A 19628-nucleotide genomic window follows, 5' to 3' on the forward strand; every position below is an offset into this window, starting at 1 on the left:
TCCCAGATCTGACTCAGCCCACTCATGCATACCCTCACCCAGCACTGGCTCCGCCCATGCTGGGCCTGACCCTGGCCCCCCACTCCTTCCACCCCACCCCTGTCTCCCCATCACTTACCTTGACAGCCCATCCATGTCCACCCCCAGGGCCATCCTTTGGTGTAGGGAAGAGCCTGGGCTGGGCATCCTGGGGTCATCCCGAGCTGGAGGGGTCCCTGGAGACTTGAGTGCACAGCTGGGCTCAAATGGGACCCCAAATTCTGACCCCATATCCTGGGACCTCCCTGAGCACCCGGCACCTTCAATGGACTATGGTCTCCTGGCCGAAGCCAGGGCACCTTCCCAGCTCTCCCAAGCCCACCGCATTGCCACTGGTTCTTCCCGAGTTTCTGGTGTCAGTGTGCAATTTCTGGGGCGCCTGTCTCCCCACTTTCGTGCAAAGTGCCCTCAACCCCAGCCTGGGCCGGAGTGAGAGCTCCGGTACCTGGAGGCCCTTCTGGGCTTGCTTGGGGGAAACACTTCTGGCACCCCATCTGTAGGCCCCTACATCTGTTCCAAAAGCTTTTCCAGAGATAATAGGTTGTGGGGGGTCGCAGCTCTATGCCCCCAACTCTCCACCTTAGGGAGGTCCCGTGCCCCCGAGTCCGGCCAAACCTCTCTACTTTCAAGCCCCCCCCCCCCAGTTCCTGTGAGGCCCAAACGCACCCAGTTGCCAGCACTGGGGCCCTGTGCTCCCCCTTCACTTCAGGCCACTGGGGGGGGGCCCGTGCGCACCCTCGGGGCTCGGGGGCCTAGCCGATGGAAAGTTCCGGCTACCCCTTTGTACCGCTCAGGCTCAGAGCTCCACCGGGCCCTGTGCGCGCCCCCCACACCCGCTCTTAGAGTCGCTCCGCCCCAGGCTGGGCCGGGACGTCCCAACCCTAACCCCCCGCTCACCCGCTGAGACGGGAATGGCCAGGCCGCCCCGCCTCCATCCCGACTGGCCCGGCTGGGAATTGGGGAGCCCTCCCGCCCTTCCCACTTCCTGGCATTTCCTCCCCCTCCCAGCGCTTCCTCTCGGCCTTGGGCGAAGGAGGGGTCCCCAGGCCCGGTGCAAGCTCGCGGTGGGAGGTTAATACCCTGTGCCGGAGCCCCAGGACTGCCTGGAGGGGGGTGTCCGGCCCCGCCCGCCTCTCGCTGCCCCCTCTCTTGGAACTTGACCTTTCCAGGCTCGGTGAGCCGGTCCTGCTGCCCCCAATCTCCACTTCCTCTGCCCCTCCCTGTCTGCGCTTCCTCTAGGGCCTCCTTCCTCTTAGTCCCTCCTCCAGGCCTCTCTCTAATAAGCCCGGCCTTGCTGGGACCTGATATTCGGAGTGGGAAGGTGGTTCAGAGCTGTCCTGTCCCCCCATAATTGAAGTCCCAGGAAAGGGGGCGAGGGCAGGCCCCCTATTCTCCCGGTCACTTTCATTTCTTTGCTGATTTATTTTAGCCAACTAGGCGGCCCTCAGGGCTCACTCCTGGCTCTGTCAGAAATCACTCCTGGCTGTGCTATGGGGGACCTGGGATCGAACCCCGGTAGGCCGCGTGCAAGGTCAACACCCTCCCCGCTGTCCCTCATCTCGCTCCAGGACCTCCTGGACTTTCCAAGGCCCCCCGACAAAACCCCCAGCCTGGGAAGGGCGCAGGCTCTGCCTCTGAGGCTCAGATATAACGGGGTACCTGCGAGATTTCCCACGCACCAGCGCCAATAGATCAGGGAGCAGGGAGCTACATTGTTACGGGTGGGGGAAACTGAGGCAGCAGCCCCACCTCAGTGCCTTTCTGGCTGCTGGAGGACTGGGATGGGGGACAGACTAGGGATTTGGAGGCGATTCATGGATACTTCAGACCTGGGAGATGCAGGCAAAGGGCAGAGCTGCAGGAAAGTGTCTGGAAAGTTCTCCAGGTTGGGCACCAGCTTGGATTTGACTCGGCAGGGAGTCGGGGTTAGGTGGGGTGGGGTGGGGATCAAGGCAGCAGCAAATGAGCAAAACCAGGCCGCAGTCCGGTGCTCCAGCCAAGCCCAGCTTTTGCGGCCTGTAGGCCGAGCTCAGAGCCCCCCCAACTTGATTCCTCCAAACAGTTCTGGGACTCCCCAATAGGCAGCCTATGTGGCTGGTCTGTGCTCCCCAGGGACTCCCTTGCCGCCCCAGCTGCTTAATGACCCCCTCAACCCCACCCCTGGGGCTCCAGTGGTCGGGGTGCACCTTCCTGCAAACTTGCAAACCACAGGCCAGAACCCTGCATGTGTCCCCAGCTTTCACTTTTGCATTTACATAATTTACAGCATCAGGCACTGCGGAGAACCGCTCTGCGCGCCAGACCCCGCTATATAGGGACTGAACCCCCCTACACACCTCTTATCGCCCAACTAGGATTGCCCAGACAAATAGCAACCCCCAGGGCCGGAGAGATAGCACAGCAGTAGGGCGTTTGCCTTGCACTCGGCTAACCCGGGTTTGATCCCCGGCATCCAGGAGCGATTTCTGAGCGCTGAGCCAGGGGGAACCCCTGAACGCCGCAGGGTGTGGCCCAAAAGCTTAAAACACTAAAAATAAAAATATAAATATAAAAAAACAAATAGCAGGGGCCGGAGAGATAGGATGGAGGTAGGGGGTTCAAATCCTGGCATCTCATATGATCCCCCGAGCCTGCCAGGAGCAATTTCCGAGCGTAGAGCCAGGAGGAACCCCTGAGCGCTGCCGGGTGTGACCCAAAAACCAAAAACAACAACAACAAAACAAATAGCAACCCCCGCTGCCCGGTGGGTCCGATGGGGCAGCTCGCAGTGATCCAAGCTCCACCAGAACAGTCATACCCAATAATGGCCGCGCGGTGGCAGCAGAGAGCCACGGTGCCCTTGGGGACGCGGTTTGGGGCTGCTGCCGGTTGGCTACCCTGGGCCCTGCGCGGGTCACCAAGTCCAAGAGCAAAGTCGCACAGCGGTAGGGCGTTTGCCCTGCACGCAGCCAACCCAGGTTCGATCCCCCCGGCATTCCATATGGTTCCCCGAGCCTGCCAAGAGCGATCCTGAGCACTGAGCCAGGAGTGAACCCTGAGCATCGCCGGGTGTGGCCCCAAACCCCCCCCAAAAAAGAAAGATTATATGGTTTGGGGGGCAAAATCGAAAACAACGGAGATAGGGAGGAGAACCAGGTGAGCCCCCATCAGATGTTGGTCCTGAGCGCAGCCTGGTGTGGACCAAAATCAAAACAAAAAAGTCCTCCCAGTTTTGGGGGGGAGATTCAAAGCATCCTGCATGCACTTAGGGGGAATCCCTGGACAATTTTCCTGGACCCTGGGAAGAAAAGGACAACACCAAGGTCATGGGGAGACCTCTGAGGACCCTGTATCAGGCCATTGTGCTGGGAGAGGGGTGGGCATTGGTCTTGTACGGGCCCGACCTGGGTTTGATCCCCACATTCCATAGGGTCCCTGACCACCTCCAGGATTGATTCCTGAGCGCAGAGCCAAGAGTCAGCCCTGGGTACCACTGAATGTGGCCCCAAAACAAAGAAATAAAGAAAAGCCTGCTGGGAATAGAGGGGTCCCTACAGCTGGGAGGGGGATTTCCACTTCTCATTTGACCCTCCACTTCTTGGCTGTGTGGCCCGGGGCCAGAGTCTTGATGTCTCTGTGCCCTGCTAGCATCCTCGCAGGAAACCAGTACTGGAACTGCCTCCTGCTAAGAATGAAGGTGGCAGGAGGGAAAATCAGGCCTAGTGCAGGGAATTCAGGGCGTTCCCACCCCCAGATCTAAGCTCCATCACGATCTCTGCCCAAATCCAAATCTCTTCCGTTTTTTTTATTTGTTATTTTTGGAGACTAATTGGGGAAGTTTCTGGATGGTCACAACTACACGTGCCCTTCACAATTACAGGTTTCTGAGAAGGGGAATTTTCAGAGGCGCCTGGGTTCAAAAGTCTGTTTTTATTTTATTGTTATTTATTACTTTTTGGTTTTGTTTTTGGATCTCTCAGGGGTTACTTCTGGCTCTGCTCTCAGAAATCGCTCTTTGCAGGCTCAAGGGACCCAATGAGATGCCAGAGATCGAACCCAGGTCCATCCTGGGTTGGACACGTGCAAGGCAAACACCCTACTGCTATCGCTCCGGCCCCAAAAGTCTGTTTTTTTGTTTTTTTTTGTTTTTTGTTTTTGGGCCACACCCGGCAATGCTCAGGGGTTACTCCTGGCTGTCTGCTCAGAAATAGCTCCTGGCAGGCACGGGGGGGGGGGGGGGGGGGAACGGGACCATATGGGACACCGGGATTCGAACCAACCACCTTTGGTCCTGGATCGGCTGCTTGCAAGGCAAATGCCTCTGTGCTATCTCTCTGGGCCCCAAAAGTCTGTTTTTAAATGAAGAATACGAAAAGGCCAGAAGGGCCGGAGAGATAGCATAGATAGGGCGTTTGCCTTGCATGCAGGACAGTGGATCAAATCCCAGCATCCCAAATGGTCCCCCAAGCCTGCCCGAAGCGATTTCTGAGCATAGAGCCAGGAGTAACACTTGAGTGCTGTCAGGTGTGACCCAAAACCAAAAGAAAACAAAACAAAAAGGCCTGAGCCAAGAGCAAGGCAGGGAGGGAGTTTGTCTTGCACGCGGCCAGCTCAGGTTCTATCTCTGGCATTTCATCGTGTCCCTGAGCACCTCCAGGAGTGATTCATGGGTGCAGAGCCAGGAGTCAGCCCTGAGTGCCACTGGGTGTGGACCCCCAAGTAAAAATTAAATAAAATGAACAACACAAGGAAGAGCTTCCAAGGTGATCTGGGTCATGGAACCCCAGTTTGGGCCAGTCCCAGAAACAGGCTTCGTTTCTGCCACTGCCCAGGACTCAGGAGGCCTTGGCGGCAGGAGAAAGCTGAGTCCCTCTCCAGTTGGTTCCTGAGACTGTTCTGAGGGAGACAGTCTTGGGGGCAAGAGGTGGCAGCTCTAGGGGCAACAGGGAGGGGGCCCGTTGCCAGAGAGGGGAGTCCACAAAAGCTCCTGGCACCTTCTCCTAGGGCCAGCCAATTCAGGTGCCAACCGCTTCCTCTTTCTTCATTTCCTTCTTTCCTCAGAGGCTCGGGCTGGTTTGGGGGACCTGTCAGGAACCCTCTTTGGCCTGGCCTGCCACAAAGGTCCTGCCTGTTCTCCTCTGTGCTGAAAGGGGTCAGCAGGACACCCTTTGGCTGTTACATCGCTTCAGACCCCAAAATAAAAGACAGACGTGTGGGCCCTCCTCCCTCTGTCTGTCACACACCCCCAAACTCTGCTCTTCCTGTTCCTTCCCCTGCCCTGGTGGTGACCTACAATTAGAAATGTAACCCCACAGGGCCCCAGAAGTGCGAGGGTGTTTGTCTTGCAAGTGGCCAGCCCGGGTTCGATTTCCAGCACTCTCAAAAAGTCCCCTGAGCACTGCCAGGAGTGATCCCTGAGCGTAGCCCTGAGCACTGCCGGGTGTGGCTCAAGCCCCCCCAAACACCCCAAGCCCCATCTGGGGCCTTCACTCCAGTTGCCCCTGCCGACACCCCTCAGTCCTCCTGGTCAGGCGAGCCCTGTGGTTCCTGCGTCATTTCTAGGCGATCCTTGGCAGGAATGAGAACCCTCTTTTGCCTCCCCTGCCCCCCATTTCCATCTGGTTCCTTTCTGTGCCCCTGGAGCTCAGGCTCCCCAAGCTGCTGACCCAGGGGGTCTGTCTGGCATGTAGCTGCCTTCCTCCTTCCTCCTTCAGCCTGTCCATTCGTCATCCATTTGTCCACGCTTAGGCAAACATGCAAATATTGGGAGAAGGGGAACCAGACCCTGGATGCCTGAGTCAGCAGAAGGGGTCCATCTTTCAGGGGGCACGTGACACCAGCATGTGGGGGTCTTCTGGGAGAAATGACGGCACTTGAAGTGTCAAAAGCAGGTTTTAGGAACCTGCAACAAACTCCTATCCACACGTAGAAGTCCTAGTCAAAGCCGCCTCCTGCAGGAAGCCTTCCTAGGTCTCCTTCCTTCTGGCCTGCTCCCAATTCTTATGGGTCCTTCCATAAGGGTGGGGGAAGGGGGTTCTGTTTAGTTCTGTCCTTTCTCTTGAACCTGACTTGGGGGTGTGCTGCTCCGGCCTCTGGGTGGGGCGGGGTCATCTCTGCAAGGGTGAATTCAGGTCACTGAATGAATGAATGAGGTGAATGAAGAGGAACCTGCAGGAAGGTCCCTTTGTGGGTTCCAGCAAGAAGGAAGCGGGATGTGGGGGCCCCTCCCCCTCCCGTGAGAACTAGGGGCCTGGAGGCCTAGGGGGGGTCAAGGGGTGAGGCGGATCCCCAAGTCTTCTTCATTCTTCCCCTCCCGCTTCCCAGACAAACACCAGTTCCTCTTCCTGAGGGTTACGGGCTGGAGCCTGAGGAACTACTGCGCTGGGACAGCCACGACCCTGCCCAGGGCGCCCAGCCCTCACCCCGCTTGCCAGGGAGCCCAGGACCCAAGGTCGGAGCCCCTCCTCGGAGAGCTGGCAAGGCTGGGGGAGGTGCGTCCGAGGACCTGGAAGGTAGGGGTGAGGTGAGACCTAGGTGCTGCACAAGGGGCTAGGGGCCCCCATCCTAGGAGGAGCCCACTTGCCTGCCATTGGCAGCTACTGGAGTAGAGCAGGGAGCACTCTGGATCCCCAAAGTATTTCTGGGGAGGCTGCATGTACTCCTGGGTGTGATGGCGGCTGGAGTTTAGGCAGGGTTGGACCTAGGTGACCACAGGCCTGCTTGCTCTCTGTCTGTCTGTCTGAGTCTCTGTCTCTCTCCTCTCTCTTTCTCCCCCTCTCCTCTCTCTGTCTCTTCTCTGTCTCTCTCCTCTCTCTATCTCTGTCTGTCTGTCTGTCTTTCTGTCTCTCTTCCCAAGACAGAGAGATTCCCCCACAGTCATGGACCCATTTTGCAGAGGATGAAACTGAGCCCAGAGACCCAAGTGACAGGCCAAGCCAGGCAGGGACAGCCCGAGGCCATGTGGAGGCCGCCCTGGAGGCGGTGGCGGTGGCTTTGAGCACTAAAAATAGGAGCGGCCAGGGTGCTGAGGGGACGAGAAGGTGACCACAGGCCCGGCAACATCTCAAGTGTCTATTCTCTCTTGTTTTGTCCTGGGCGCAGGGGGCTGGATGGGGCTCGTCCTGGTGTGGCTGCTGTCCCAGCTGCTGCTTCTGGAGGCCGGGGGTGCCCAGGAACTGTCCTGCGACTCGGCCCCCCCAGTGGCCAACTGGTCCTACACACCCGACGTTGAATGTTTGAACATGAGCAGCCAAGGTCTGAAAGTCCTCCAGGGCAAGATGCAGGCGAGCGGTTTGAAGGTCCTGGACCTGTCCAGGAACAACCTGCAGAGACTCCCTGGCACCTTCTTTGCGGAACTGAAAAATCTTAGGGTCCTGGACGCGAGGGGGAACCCGCTGGCCGAGGTGGACGCGGAGCTGGGCCGTCGGTGTTTGCTGGAGCTGCGCTCGGTCTGTGCCTGCGCCCTGGGCCCCTGGCACGAGGCCCGCAACAACTGCAGTGACGCCCCGCAGTGCCACCCCGAGGGCTCGAACCACACTCAGAACCTCACCCTTTTCCTGGGAGCCCAGTGTCCCCACGGGCTGAGCGCGGCCTCCATCGGGGGGATAGTGGCCGGAGTGTGCGTGGTCCTGGCGCTTGGAGGGGCCGCGGGGATCTGGTGGGTCTGGAAGCTGCGAAGCCGCCGGGGTGCCCAGAGCAGCCTGGGCCAGGGCCAGGCCAAGGCATGGGCAGTGTCTGACGCATCTAGGCCCGGCTCCAGTCGCCAGCCAAGGTACAGTAGCCGAGCCCGGAACCCCCGGCCGCCCCCCGCGGCGGCAGCACCTCCCAGTACCCCTTCACCTGACTATGAAAACATGTTCCACGGGAAGCCGCCGCAACCTTCCTGGGGTGACAGGTGAGTGATGTACCTCAACTCCCTCCTAGACTCCAGGGCTGGGGGGGTCTCCAAGCCAGCTGGGCCTCATGCAGGGCTGGCAGGCTCTGAAGTGGAGTGTCTGGGTTCGGGTTTAATTGAGTTTGTGTTTTGGAGACAAGGCCTCCCCACTTCCTGGCCTGCAAACCCAGTTTCTGGCCCCCGAGGCCTGGAGAGAGAGGAAAGGGGCACAGGGGTGGGGGGGAGTCATTAGCTTTCTGGGTTCACATCTCCCGTGACCCTGGCCCTGAGGGGCATATGATGCACCCACCTGAGAAACTGGGGTAGGTAGGCCAGAACGATAAACCAGCAGGGAGGGCACTGACCTTGCATGCAGCTGACCTGCAGCATCCTAGAGGGTCCCCTGAGCACAGAGGCTGGAGTAACCAACCCCTGAGCGCCCCAGGAGTGATCCCAGGAGCCAGCCTCGAGCACCTCTGGATGTGGCCCAAAAACCAAAAACAGAAAAAGAAACAGAGGCAGGGGCTGGGGTTCGGCAAGCAGGACCTTTGCTTTAATTCTCGGCACCAGGCAGAGCACCCGAGCACTGCCAGGGTTGATTCCTGAGCACAGGCAGGGCCAGGAGTAAGCCCGTAGCTTTTGTGTGACCCCCACAAAAACAGAAAAATTAAAAAGTGGAGTCAACAGCCACTTCCCACCTAGTCTTACCCACTGAGTACAAAGTTCATCCTGGTGGGTTGGGGAATTTTTTGGGAGCAAAGGGCCAGCGTCGAGGGGAAGCACAAGCCAGCTGGGCCTAGGGCTGACTTCTGGGGAACCACGGGGGGGGGGGGGGGAGGGCAGCACTGTCGAGAAAGGAGCCATTATGCAAAGCAGATGCAAATGAGACGCCAAGCAGAAGTGGGCGGGGCCGTTACCAGGCTCAGTGCCAAGGTTCCTGCCAGTGCACAGTAATGGCCGCTGTGTCCTCCTAGGCTCAGGGGCAGAGCACTGGGGGAGGTGGGAGAGCAACCCGAGGGAGGGAGCCCCTTGTCCTTCCCAGCCGCCTGCCTGGGAGGCTGGATCAATAGCATAGTGGTAGGGCATTGGCTTTGCCCATGGCCAACCCGGGATGAATCCAGGTTCGATCCCCGGCATCCCAGCCTGGCTCCTGGAGCCTGCCAGGAGTGATTTCTGAGTACAGAGCCAGGAGGAACCCCCAAGTGCCTTGCATGTCCGATCTGGGCTTGTTCCCTGACACCCCGGCATGAGGCCCACCAGGAGTGAACCCCAAGGCCTTGTCAGGCACAGAACTAGAGCACAGAACTGAGCACAGAACTAGAAGTACCCCAGGAGCCCCACCAGAAGCAATCCCTGAGTACAGACTTAGGAATCTTCGTAACTTCACCTCCTTCCTGGAATCTTCACAACTTCACCTCCTTCCTGGCCCAAGAACAGGGTGCATGTGGGGATGCAGGCCGGGAGGACGTGGCAGCCCATCTCCGCGTCCCCTCAGCGCCCCAACAGGCTCCCGGTTCCTTCCTCATTCCCCACCCTGCCCATCGCCACAGGCACCAGTCCGGGCCCTCGGAGGACAGCGACTTCTACCTGGAGTACAATGGTGCCGACTCGGACGCGGGCCCTCAGGCCATTTACTGCAACCTGCCCTCTCAGCACCCCTGCACCCCGCAGGACGACGAGGACTACGTGGTGCCCGGACGCTGACGCCCACTTCGGGACACCTGGGCTCTAGAGGGCACCGGCAAGGGCCAGCCTCGGGCCTAGCACCCCCTTCAGGAGGAGGGAAGGGGAGCACTGTCCAGAGAGCATCATCAGAGAGCCTGCAAGATTGAGGAATTTCCCAATTCAGAGGAAATCTTAATCCTCAGAGGCCTTTCCTCCCCCACTTCCCCTTCCTCTCCTGCACCACCATATCTCTGACCTGCACCCCATCCTTGTGTTTCTGCCCCATCTTTACATCTTTGCCCTGCACCCATGTCTCTCCGGGGGAAGCAAGAAAAAGAGTCTTTTGTTTTGTTTTGGTTTGGTTTGGTTTTTGGTTTTTGGGCCATACTCAGCGTTGCTCAGGGGTTACTCCTGGCTGTCTGCTCAGAAATAGCTCCTGGCAGGCACAGGGGATCATATGGGACACCGGGATTCTAACCAACCACCTTAGGTCCTGGATGGGCTGCTTGCAAGGCAAACGCCGCTGTGCTATCTCTCCAGGCCCAAAAAGAGTCTTTTTTTTTTTTTTTTTTTTTTTTTGGTTTTTTTGGGTCACACCCGGCGGTGCTCAGGGGTTACTCCTGGCTGTCTGCTCAGAAATAGCTCCTGGCAGGCACGGGGGACCATGTGGGACACCGGGATTCGAACCAATCACCTTTGGTCCTGGATCGGCTGCTTGCAAGGCAAACGCCACTGTGCTATCTCTCCAGGCCCAAAAAGAGTCATTTTTATTCCACTTTTCTGAAAGAAAAAAAATGCATTTTTTTTTTTTTTTTTTGGTTTTTGGGCCACACCTGTGACACTCAGGGTTACTCCTGGCTATGCGCTCAGAAGTCACTCCTGGCTTGGGGGACCATATGGGACGCCGGGGGATCGAACCGCGGTCCGTCTCCTAGGCTAGCGCAGGCAAGGCAGGCACCTTACCTCCAGCGCCACCGCCCGGCCCCAAAAAATGCATTTTTTTCTTTTATTGTTCCAGGGCCACAGACATGAAAAGGTTCTCTCAGACCTTGTCTGCTAAACGTGGCTTGGCTGCTGCTGGGCTGGGCTCGGCCAGGGCCCCCCCCCCATAGGGCTCCCCTAGAGGCAGCCCTAACCCTGCCGCAAACTGACCTCACCAGCCAACCCCGGGGACCCCACCTCCACCCATAAATTAATAATAAATAACTGATCTGATCAATAAGGGTGGTCATGCGCGTTGGCAGTCGGCGGCCACCAGGTCGTCAAAGGGCGTGAAGGTCACCCGGTCCTGGTGGTCACCGCACAGGAGCACCAGGGGTTGAAGCCTGTAGGGATACTTAGGGGTTCGGGTTCGGGCACCGCGCCCGGGTGCATCCGGTGCAGCCTCACCTGCGTCTGCATGCGCGCTGTGGTCGAGCCAAACTGTGGAGGGATGAGAGAAGCCACGAGGTCACCTGCCAGGCACTGGGCGGCACCCACTTGCTCCCACACACACCAACATGCAGCACAACACAGCACATGCTGGCCCAGACCCCTGCAGGCTCAGCGCTCACAGATGCTGCAATTCCAGGGCTGGAGCAATAGGGCGGTGGGCCAGGAGCTTGCCAGCATGCAGGTGAAGGGGAAGGAATAAAACCCCCAAATGCCCCAGGATTCTGCTACCCCCACCCTGCTGAAATGTGGCCCCGTGGCTGGGCTCAAAGCTGGAGGGAGCAGCCGAATGACCTCACCCCCCTTTTCTTTTTTCTTTTTTTTCTTTCTTTTTTTTTTTTTTTTTTTTTGGTTTTTGGGCCACACCCGTTTGACGCTCAGGGGTTACTCCTGGCTATGAGCTCAGAAATCGCCCCTGGCTTGGGGAGACCATATGGGACGCCGGGGGATCGAACCGAGGTCCATCCTACGCTAGCGCTTGTAAGGCAGACACCTTAGCTCTAGCGCCACCTTCCCGGCCCCTTTTTCTTTTCCTTTTAATTTTTTCTAGTTTTGGGGCCACATCAGGTGGACAGCGCTCAGAGGTTATTCCTGGTTCTTTGCTCAGGAATCACTCTTGGCAGCGCTTGGAGAACCCAGTGGGGTGCTGGAGATTGAACTTGTATTATTGGTATTTTTTGTTAATTTGTTTGTTTTGGGTCACACCCAGCGCCACTCAGGGGTTCCTCCTGGCAGGCTTGGGGGACCATATGGAATGCCAGGATTCGAACCACCATCCTTCCTGGTTCGTTGCATGCAAGGCACACGTCCTACCACATACTGTGCTATCTCTCCAGCCCTCAGGATCCTCACTCTGGCCATTCACTCCCCATCCACCTGAATACGCCCTGCCCGTCACCCCCAGTTCCCCCGTCCCCCCCCCACTCTCAAGGAAGCTTCGGAACATGCCCCACCCCGGCGAATCCCGAGGCTCCTTTAGTGGCGTCTTCACTGTCCATTGCATCAGACTGGAAGCAGTCTGGGCCCTGGGTCCGTCTCCTGCCCTCTCCAACCCCAAATCCTGCACCTGGCTTCTCCCACTCCCCCAGCCCCATCTCTGGGGTCTCCAGGCTCTGTGAGCTTCCAGGAGTCTCTGGGACTCCATTTCCCCATCTGCCTTCTGGGGAGGGGGCGGACAACTGGGGTTGGTTAAATCTCTCCCCTTGAACCCCAATTGCCAACAGGGTCCTGACCTTGCTGGGATGGGAGCTGGGGAAACTGAGGCTGGGGGGCTGAAGTGGGTGGCTCGGACAGTCTAAGTATAGGATCTGGGAAGGAGCCCCCCCCTCCAGGTCACTCACGTTTCCACGTGACATCACAGATCTTGGCCGGTGGGACATCATGGACCAGGGCTGGTGGGATGTCCCTGACCAGGGCTGGGGGCACCAGGGCCTGGGGGACGTCCCAGACCAGGGCTGGGGGGACATCTCGGACCAGGGCCAGAGGAATGCCCAGGATCAGGGCCGGGTGGGGGGGGGACATCACGGACCAGGGCAGGGGGGGGGGGGACCAGGGCCTGAGGTAAGTCTTGGGCCAGGGCTGGAGGGACTGCGCCTCCTCCTGGCAGCAGCAGCCAGAGTGGCCGATTCATTGTGGTGCTGAGCCCAGCCATGACTCAGTGGTGATGTGCCGCAGTCTGAGAGGTCCTGGGCCACCTGCCGACTTTTATAGTGACTGGACTTTGTCTGCACCTCTGTGGGTGCTGAGTAAACAGCCCCCCTGCCCAGACCACAGGGAGGGGGTGTGCCCCAGACACAGGAGTCTTCCAGATCCTTAGTGGCTAAAACTAGACTCTGACCTGCCCCCCAGGCTTGGTGGGGTGGCAGGATAAGGCCCTTCACGCATCACCTGCTGCAAAGCCGAACTGACCTTTCCAGACCACAGCAAGAGCACATCGGGGAAGATGTTGGTCTCATTTGTGGCCAAGCTGGATTCCACCCATTCTTTATGGTCCCCCGAGCCTTCCAGAAGTGACCTCTGAGTGCAGAGCCAGGATTAACCCCTGAGCACCAACCTCTGAGCACCTGAGTGCAACCCAAAACCCAAACAAACAAACAAAAACCCCAATTACAGCGGGGAGGGTGTTTGCCTTACATATGGCTAAACCCGGTTCCATTCCCAACAGCCCATATATTTAGTTCCCTGAGCCCTGCCAGGAGTGATCCCTGAGTGCAGAGCCAGGAGAAAGGCCCTGAGCACTGCCAGATGTGATCCCCTGATCAAAAATAATAATGAGGATGAAGATGATGGTATAAATAAAAACCCAACTGAAAGAGCCCTCTTTCAGGAAGCCTTTCTGACTTTACTTTCCAGACCCACTCTCCATTCTGGGGCCTGAGGCGTTTCCCTAGCTGCCTCCCAGCACCCACCATGACAGCAGCAACGGGTGGATTTGGTGCCTGCCCTAAGGAGCCAGCAGGTGGTGGCCGAGTTCCCTCCCCAGGGCCACATGCTGGCAGCCAGTGCCCTCTGGAGGGTGACCTCACAGTACAGTGGCCAGCAGCCAGCCTTGAGCTCATAGGGCTCCACCTTCCTCTCCAGCTGGTCTGGTCCACAGAGGTCAATCCAGGTTAGAGGTGAATAGAGCTGCGTGGGGAGGGGGACAGGACACAGTCTGGGGGGGGGCGTGTCCCCAGACTGGCCAGGGGCTCAGGACTACAGGACAGCAGAATCATGCTGGCCTTGCTGCATGGGACCCTCCTGCATTTGATTCCCGGCATCCCATATTGTCCCTCAAGGACCATCAGGAGTGATTCCTGAGGGCAGAGCCAGGAAGAAGTCAGCCCTGAGCACTGCTGGGTGTGATCCAAAACCAGGAGGAAAAGAAAAAAATGAAACCAAACTCTTGGCACTTCCCTGGGCCCCGTCACCTGTTCCTGGCTGCAGTCCGGCATCCAACAGAAACCAGGATTACGTCCAGGAATGCAGGGCGGACTGGACGGGATCACGTGGCTGAGCACTGCACCCGGAGCCACCACATATGCAGCTAGTGCAGTGACAGCCCCCAGGGCTGTCCAAAAGTTGAGATAATGAGTTCTCAGCAGGACAGGGCCCCCTTTTGCGAGGGGTGTCCTATATCCTGCAGTGCTCAGCGGCTACTCCCAGCTCAATGCTCAGGGTACAGGCCTTATACCTGTACAAGACTGCGAGCAGTCTTCAGCGGTGGCCGTGGGGCTGTGCTCCGAGCTCCCAGGGTGTGATTGGGGGCCTCTCCAGAGAGCTGTATTCTCTAGTGCTCACACCCCAGGACCCACCAGGTCCAGCGAGGGTGCTCGCCAGGTAGGAACCCTTTTCATAGGTGCTCGCCCAACCCTGGGTGTCCCAAGCCAGCGCTGGTCACAGGTGGGCCCCTGGGGACTTGAACCTCTGCAAGTCAGAGGATGGGGTCTTTGGGACTTGGGCCACTCAAGGCCACGCCCGGAGCCACGCCCTCTAATAACCACGCCCATCAAGACCATGCCCACCCGGACTGCTGGACAGCAAACCTTCATAACCACGCCCCTATAAACATACCTGGCAATCGCCACGCCCTAGACGACCACGCCCACTCAAATCACCCCAAGCCACGCCCTTAATAGCCACGCCCATCTAAATATGCCTCCCAATCACCTTGCCACGCGTAGTCACGCCCACCTTAGCCACGCCCCAGATAATTATACCTCGATTCAAACACGCCTCCCAACTGCCATGTTTCTTAAAGCCACGCCCAACACTGGCCATGCCCTCCAGGCCACGCCTTCAACTCGCAATGTCTCCCTAGACATGCCCATAGTCCCCACCAACCGACCGACCGACAGCAGCTTCTGAGTAACCTGGACCCCACATTAGTAATTTAGGGTTGGACCGGAAGAGATAGCCCCAGTGGTAGGGCGTTTGCCTTGCATGCGGTCTACCTGGGAGGGACCCAGTTCGATTCCCCAGAGGGTCCCCCAGCGTGCCAGGGGCGATTTCTGAGTGCAGAGCCAGAAGTGACCTCTGAGCACCGCTCGGTGTGGCCCAAAAACCAATCGATCAAACTAAAGAAAGTTCAAAAATTAAGTAATTTAGAGATAGCATGGAGATAGGGCATTTATTTGCCTTGCATGCAGAAGGGCGGTGGTTCAAGTCCGGGCATCCCATATGGTCCCCCGAGCCTGCCAGGAGTGATATCTGAGCATAGAACCAGGAGGAATCCCTTGAGGGCTGCCGGTCCAGGTCTGAGCACAGAGGACCTGGGGACAGCAACAGGGTAGGGACACCCTCGCGCCTGACCTTCTGCCTGAGCCCCGTGAGTGCTTCTTCTCTGAAGGAGCAACCAGGCCTATCTTCAGGCAACCTCATGGCATCCCGGCGACCCAGATGTGGCCAGGAAACCTGGCTGTGGCCTGCAGCCAACTCGATGAGCTCATTGGGGCCCAGCCCCGCCGTCCTCCCCAGCTGGGTCTGGTTCTGGGAAGCCCATCCAGATTAGAGGTGAACAGAGTTGTGGGTGTGGGGTGGTGGTGGCAGTGCCCCAGAGTTCCAGGAATTTCCCTGGTCACCTGTTCCTGGCCGCAAACCAGCGTCCAACAGAAATGCAGGCTGCCACCAACAGGGCAAGATGGACAGACAGATAGGAGGGTGACCAGAGGAACCGGACGATCATTTCACAATCTTCTTGGGGCATCCTGGGCATAACACAAGGTACTCAGGTACCTGCCAGGAGTTTAAGCCACTGGGGAAAGCTGTCTAGGGCTCTGGAAACCCACCCCCACTTGTACTGTTACAGTGTTTGACACCCCCAGCACGTAGCTGAACAAAGCAACCCCCCCACCCTGTCCCTGCCCTAAGTGACTCAGCCAGACAGCCCTCCCCCAAGCAGCCTAAGATCCTGTTAGCAGTTTAATCTCTTGTTTGCTTTTTGTTTTGAGCACCTCCACACCCAGCAGTTCTCAGAAGTTATTCCTGACTCTGTGCTCAGGAACCATTCCTGACAGTGCTCAGGAGACCTTATGAGATGCCTGAGATGCCGGAGATGGACCCTGGGTCAGCCATGTGCAAGGCTAATCACCCCCCTGCTGTGTGACTGTTCTGATCTCTAGTATTATATTTTTCAACCGGTTTCTCAATGGACCCGTGCCAGGATTTTCTCAGGTTTGCACTTGTGGGGGGAAGCTCCTGCAGGCTGGGCTGGATCCCCCAACCCCACCGCCGGCCCCTCTGAGATCTTGCATTTTTCCAAGTTTCTGTGGGCCCACATCCATGGATGCTCTTCAGGGTCAGCCTCTTGCCTGACCACCTGCTCACCACCCCCATTCCACCCCTCAGCACCCACGGGTGTGGACCAGTTGTGTGGGGGTGAGGGGGGGCTGGGGCTGCACATCCAGTAGCCAGAAGTGAGTCATTTCTCACAAGTACTAACAGGGGCGCTGCCTCAGTGGGGGTACCCCAAGCTGTGCTCCCTCGCTTTTGTCAGCTCCTGGAGTGAGCCCTGGAACCTTGTAGGATGCTGGGCTGAACCCGGGTTGGCTTCTTGCAAGGCAAGTGCTTTTCCCCACAGTGCAATCTCATCCCCAGCCTTGCATTATTTTTTTTCTTTGTTTTTTTTTTTTTTGGGGGGGTGGGGATTTGATTTTTGGGTCACACCCATTGGTGCTTAGGGTTCCTCCTGGCTCTGAGATTAGGGATCCCTCCTGGCACTGCTCGAGGACACTATGGGGCCAGGTATCAATTTAGACTAATGCTGGCCAATCTCCATCCCACCCTGCATTTCTGCTCTTCATGTCTTTTTCCTGCCCCCCTCAGCGTCTCTTCTAGGGTCCCTTGCACGACAGGGCACCGAGGTCACCGCCTGAGCAAACCCCAACTCCTGGAGCAAGTCCAGGCAGCTCAGAGAGCAAATACGGGTGTCCTGGCCAGTTGCCACCAGGAAGGAACGGGAGCTGGAGAGGCCACGGGGTGAGGTTCCTGGGGGTTTCCGGCATCCGACATCATTTATGAACCCCCCTTTCCCTTCTACCCTTACCGGGCACACCCAGGAGATGACCTCACATGACCTCAACACTTCCTCCCACTGGTGGTGGTGGTTCTGGCTCCAGTTCTGGTGCTGAGTGGGGCTTAGAAGCCCTTCAGGGGGCATGACTGCAGTGGGGAGGGCCTTTGCCTTGCATGCCGCTGACCCGAATTAGACCCTCAGCATTCCATAGGGTCCCTGGACACCACTAGGCCTGATTTCGTTCTTTCTTTTTTTTTTTTTTTTTGGGGTTTTGGGCCACACCCGTAACGCTCAGGGGTTACTCCTGGCTGTCTGCTCAGAAATAGCTCCTGGCTTGGGGGACCATATGGGACACCGGGGATCGAACCGAGGTCCGTCCAAGGCTAGTGCAGGCAAGGCAGGCACCTTATCTCTAGTGCCACCGCCCGGCCCCTAGGCCTGATTTCTGAGCGCCAAGCCAGGAGGAACCCGAGCACCACTACCACTGTGTAGGACCCAAACACCCCCTAAAAAAAAAAGGATCAAGAGGTGAGATGGGGCCTAGTGTGGTCTCAGAATAGAGTGGTAAGCCTGCACCCCAGCTGTATAAGATGAAGGATGGGGACCCCCTTGATCCCGGGCAATGCCCCCCTCCCATCATTGTTCATGGCATCGTGTCCGGCTCCCACAAAGACAAGCCATAACACTCACATTTCAACGGCTTTATTGACGTTTTGGGGTGTCCGGTGTGGGGCCCTCCCCAGTCACACCCACTCGTGAGGGTTTCAGGACAAGGCACTCACTGGAATTTGGGGGAGCCAGAAGATACCCCCGAGACAGCAGGAACAGAGACTTTGCCTCTGGGAAACCGAGTCCAATGGGAAGGCGGAGTCTTCATGGGCACCTGAGAGGGGGCACCCCTTCTACATGCCAGGAGCCCTGTTTTCCCAGGGCAGACAGAAAGGCAGGGTTCTGAGGGGTACAACCAAACCTACACCCTGGCAAAGGGGACTCCTGTGTCTGCAGGCGAGCAGCTCTGGGGTACCAATTGGGGGGGCCAGCTTTGAACCAGACCACCCCCCCACACACCGCAGTCAGGGTGCTTAATCTTGTCATGCATTCCAGGGGTATGGAGGGGAACAGGCGTGTGTTCAGGAATGGATTGGGGAGGGCGGCTCAGTGCATCAGCTCCTGCACCGTGCGTCGGAGGGGGACCCTGGCCCTAGGGCCGCCGGGGGGCTTAGGCACTTGTGGGAAGGGAGGGGGCACAGGGAGAGTCTGTGGTGGCTGGGGGGGGGGGACCCAGGGCCACGGGCGCCCCTTGGCAGGCTGCTGGCTGGTGGAAGAATTGGGGCTTTGTCCTGGACTCCCTAGGGAACTTCTGGGTCCAGACGCCGGGCGGGGTGGAGAGGTGAAGGGTCAACAGTCTAGACGGCTGCAGGCAGGAAGAGGGGGGTGTGCTGGGAAGATTTCCAGGCTCCCCCACTGGGTCCTCTTCCCTGAGGGGGCTGTGCAACAGACACACGCATGATTGCACTCTCTTTTGCCCACGCGCACACCAGCTGGCGGTGGCCCTGCAGCAACTTTGGGGAGACTGAAAAGGCGCCTCGGAGCCTCTTTTCCAGCCTCTGCCCCCTGAGTAGACCCTTCTGCCTAGAAGTTTCTATAGAAGCCGGGTTGGTGGTGGGGAGGGTGGCAGAAAAGAGCTGAACCAGTGATTTGAGTTTTCTCTCTCCAGAACCTTCACAAGGTAATAACAAAAAGTGTGTGTGTGTGTGTGTGTGTGTGTGTGTGTGTGTGTTTCGTATACAGAGGCCTGAAGAGCCAAAAGGTGCACTCCAAAACTGGGGGTCCCACCCACCTGCCCAGCACCCTCTCTACACCACCAGTCTTGCTTCTTCCAGCTCTCTCTCCACTGTCTTCTCCAACCCCAGTTCCTCCCCGACTCAGACACCGGCCACCAAGTGTCCCTTCTTGGGGAGAGGGCCAGAGAGAGGCAGAAACAGAAAGGCAAAGAGACATGCAGCCTCCTCCCAGATCCTCTCCTGCACCCAGTGATGGAGAAATTGGGAGGGCGGTTCTGGGGGCCACAGGGTCTGTTGGGTTTCAACAGAAAAAAAGGCAAACCATCTGAAATCAAGTGAAAAATGTCTGTGGGCAGCCAGGGACCCCCACCAAAAAAAAAAAAATTCAAGGTGACAATCTTTGTCCTGGGGTTCAGGGACAGCAGTGATGGCAGATGCGGTGAGGCTAGGAACAGACCAGGGCAGACCAGACCATGCTCAGGGGAACATGAAGGTGAGACTGAAGGGACAGAGTGTTAGTGCTAGATGGTGACACTAGTCGACACTGATGGATGAATGGATGGATGGATGGATCGATGGGTGGGTGGGTGGATGGATCGATGGGTGGGTGGGTGGATGGATGGGTGGGTGGGTGGGTGGATGGATGGATGGATGGATGGATCGATGGGTGGGTGGGTGGATGGATGGGTGGATGTTTGGCGGAAACAGGACAGCCAGAAGGGCGCTGGTCTGGCATGAGCTCAACCTCTCCAACCACAGAAGGTCCCCTGAGCCCAGCAGGACCAAGCAGGTTCCCAGGCTCAAGCTCTGAGCAGCGCTGGGTATGACCCAAAATCAAACATGGAATGAAACTGAGAGCAAAACT

Source organism: Suncus etruscus, chromosome 15 (assembly GCF_024139225.1).
Source record: "Suncus etruscus isolate mSunEtr1 chromosome 15, mSunEtr1.pri.cur, whole genome shotgun sequence".
In the NCBI taxonomy this organism is placed as follows: Eukaryota; Metazoa; Chordata; class Mammalia; order Eulipotyphla; family Soricidae; genus Suncus; species Suncus etruscus.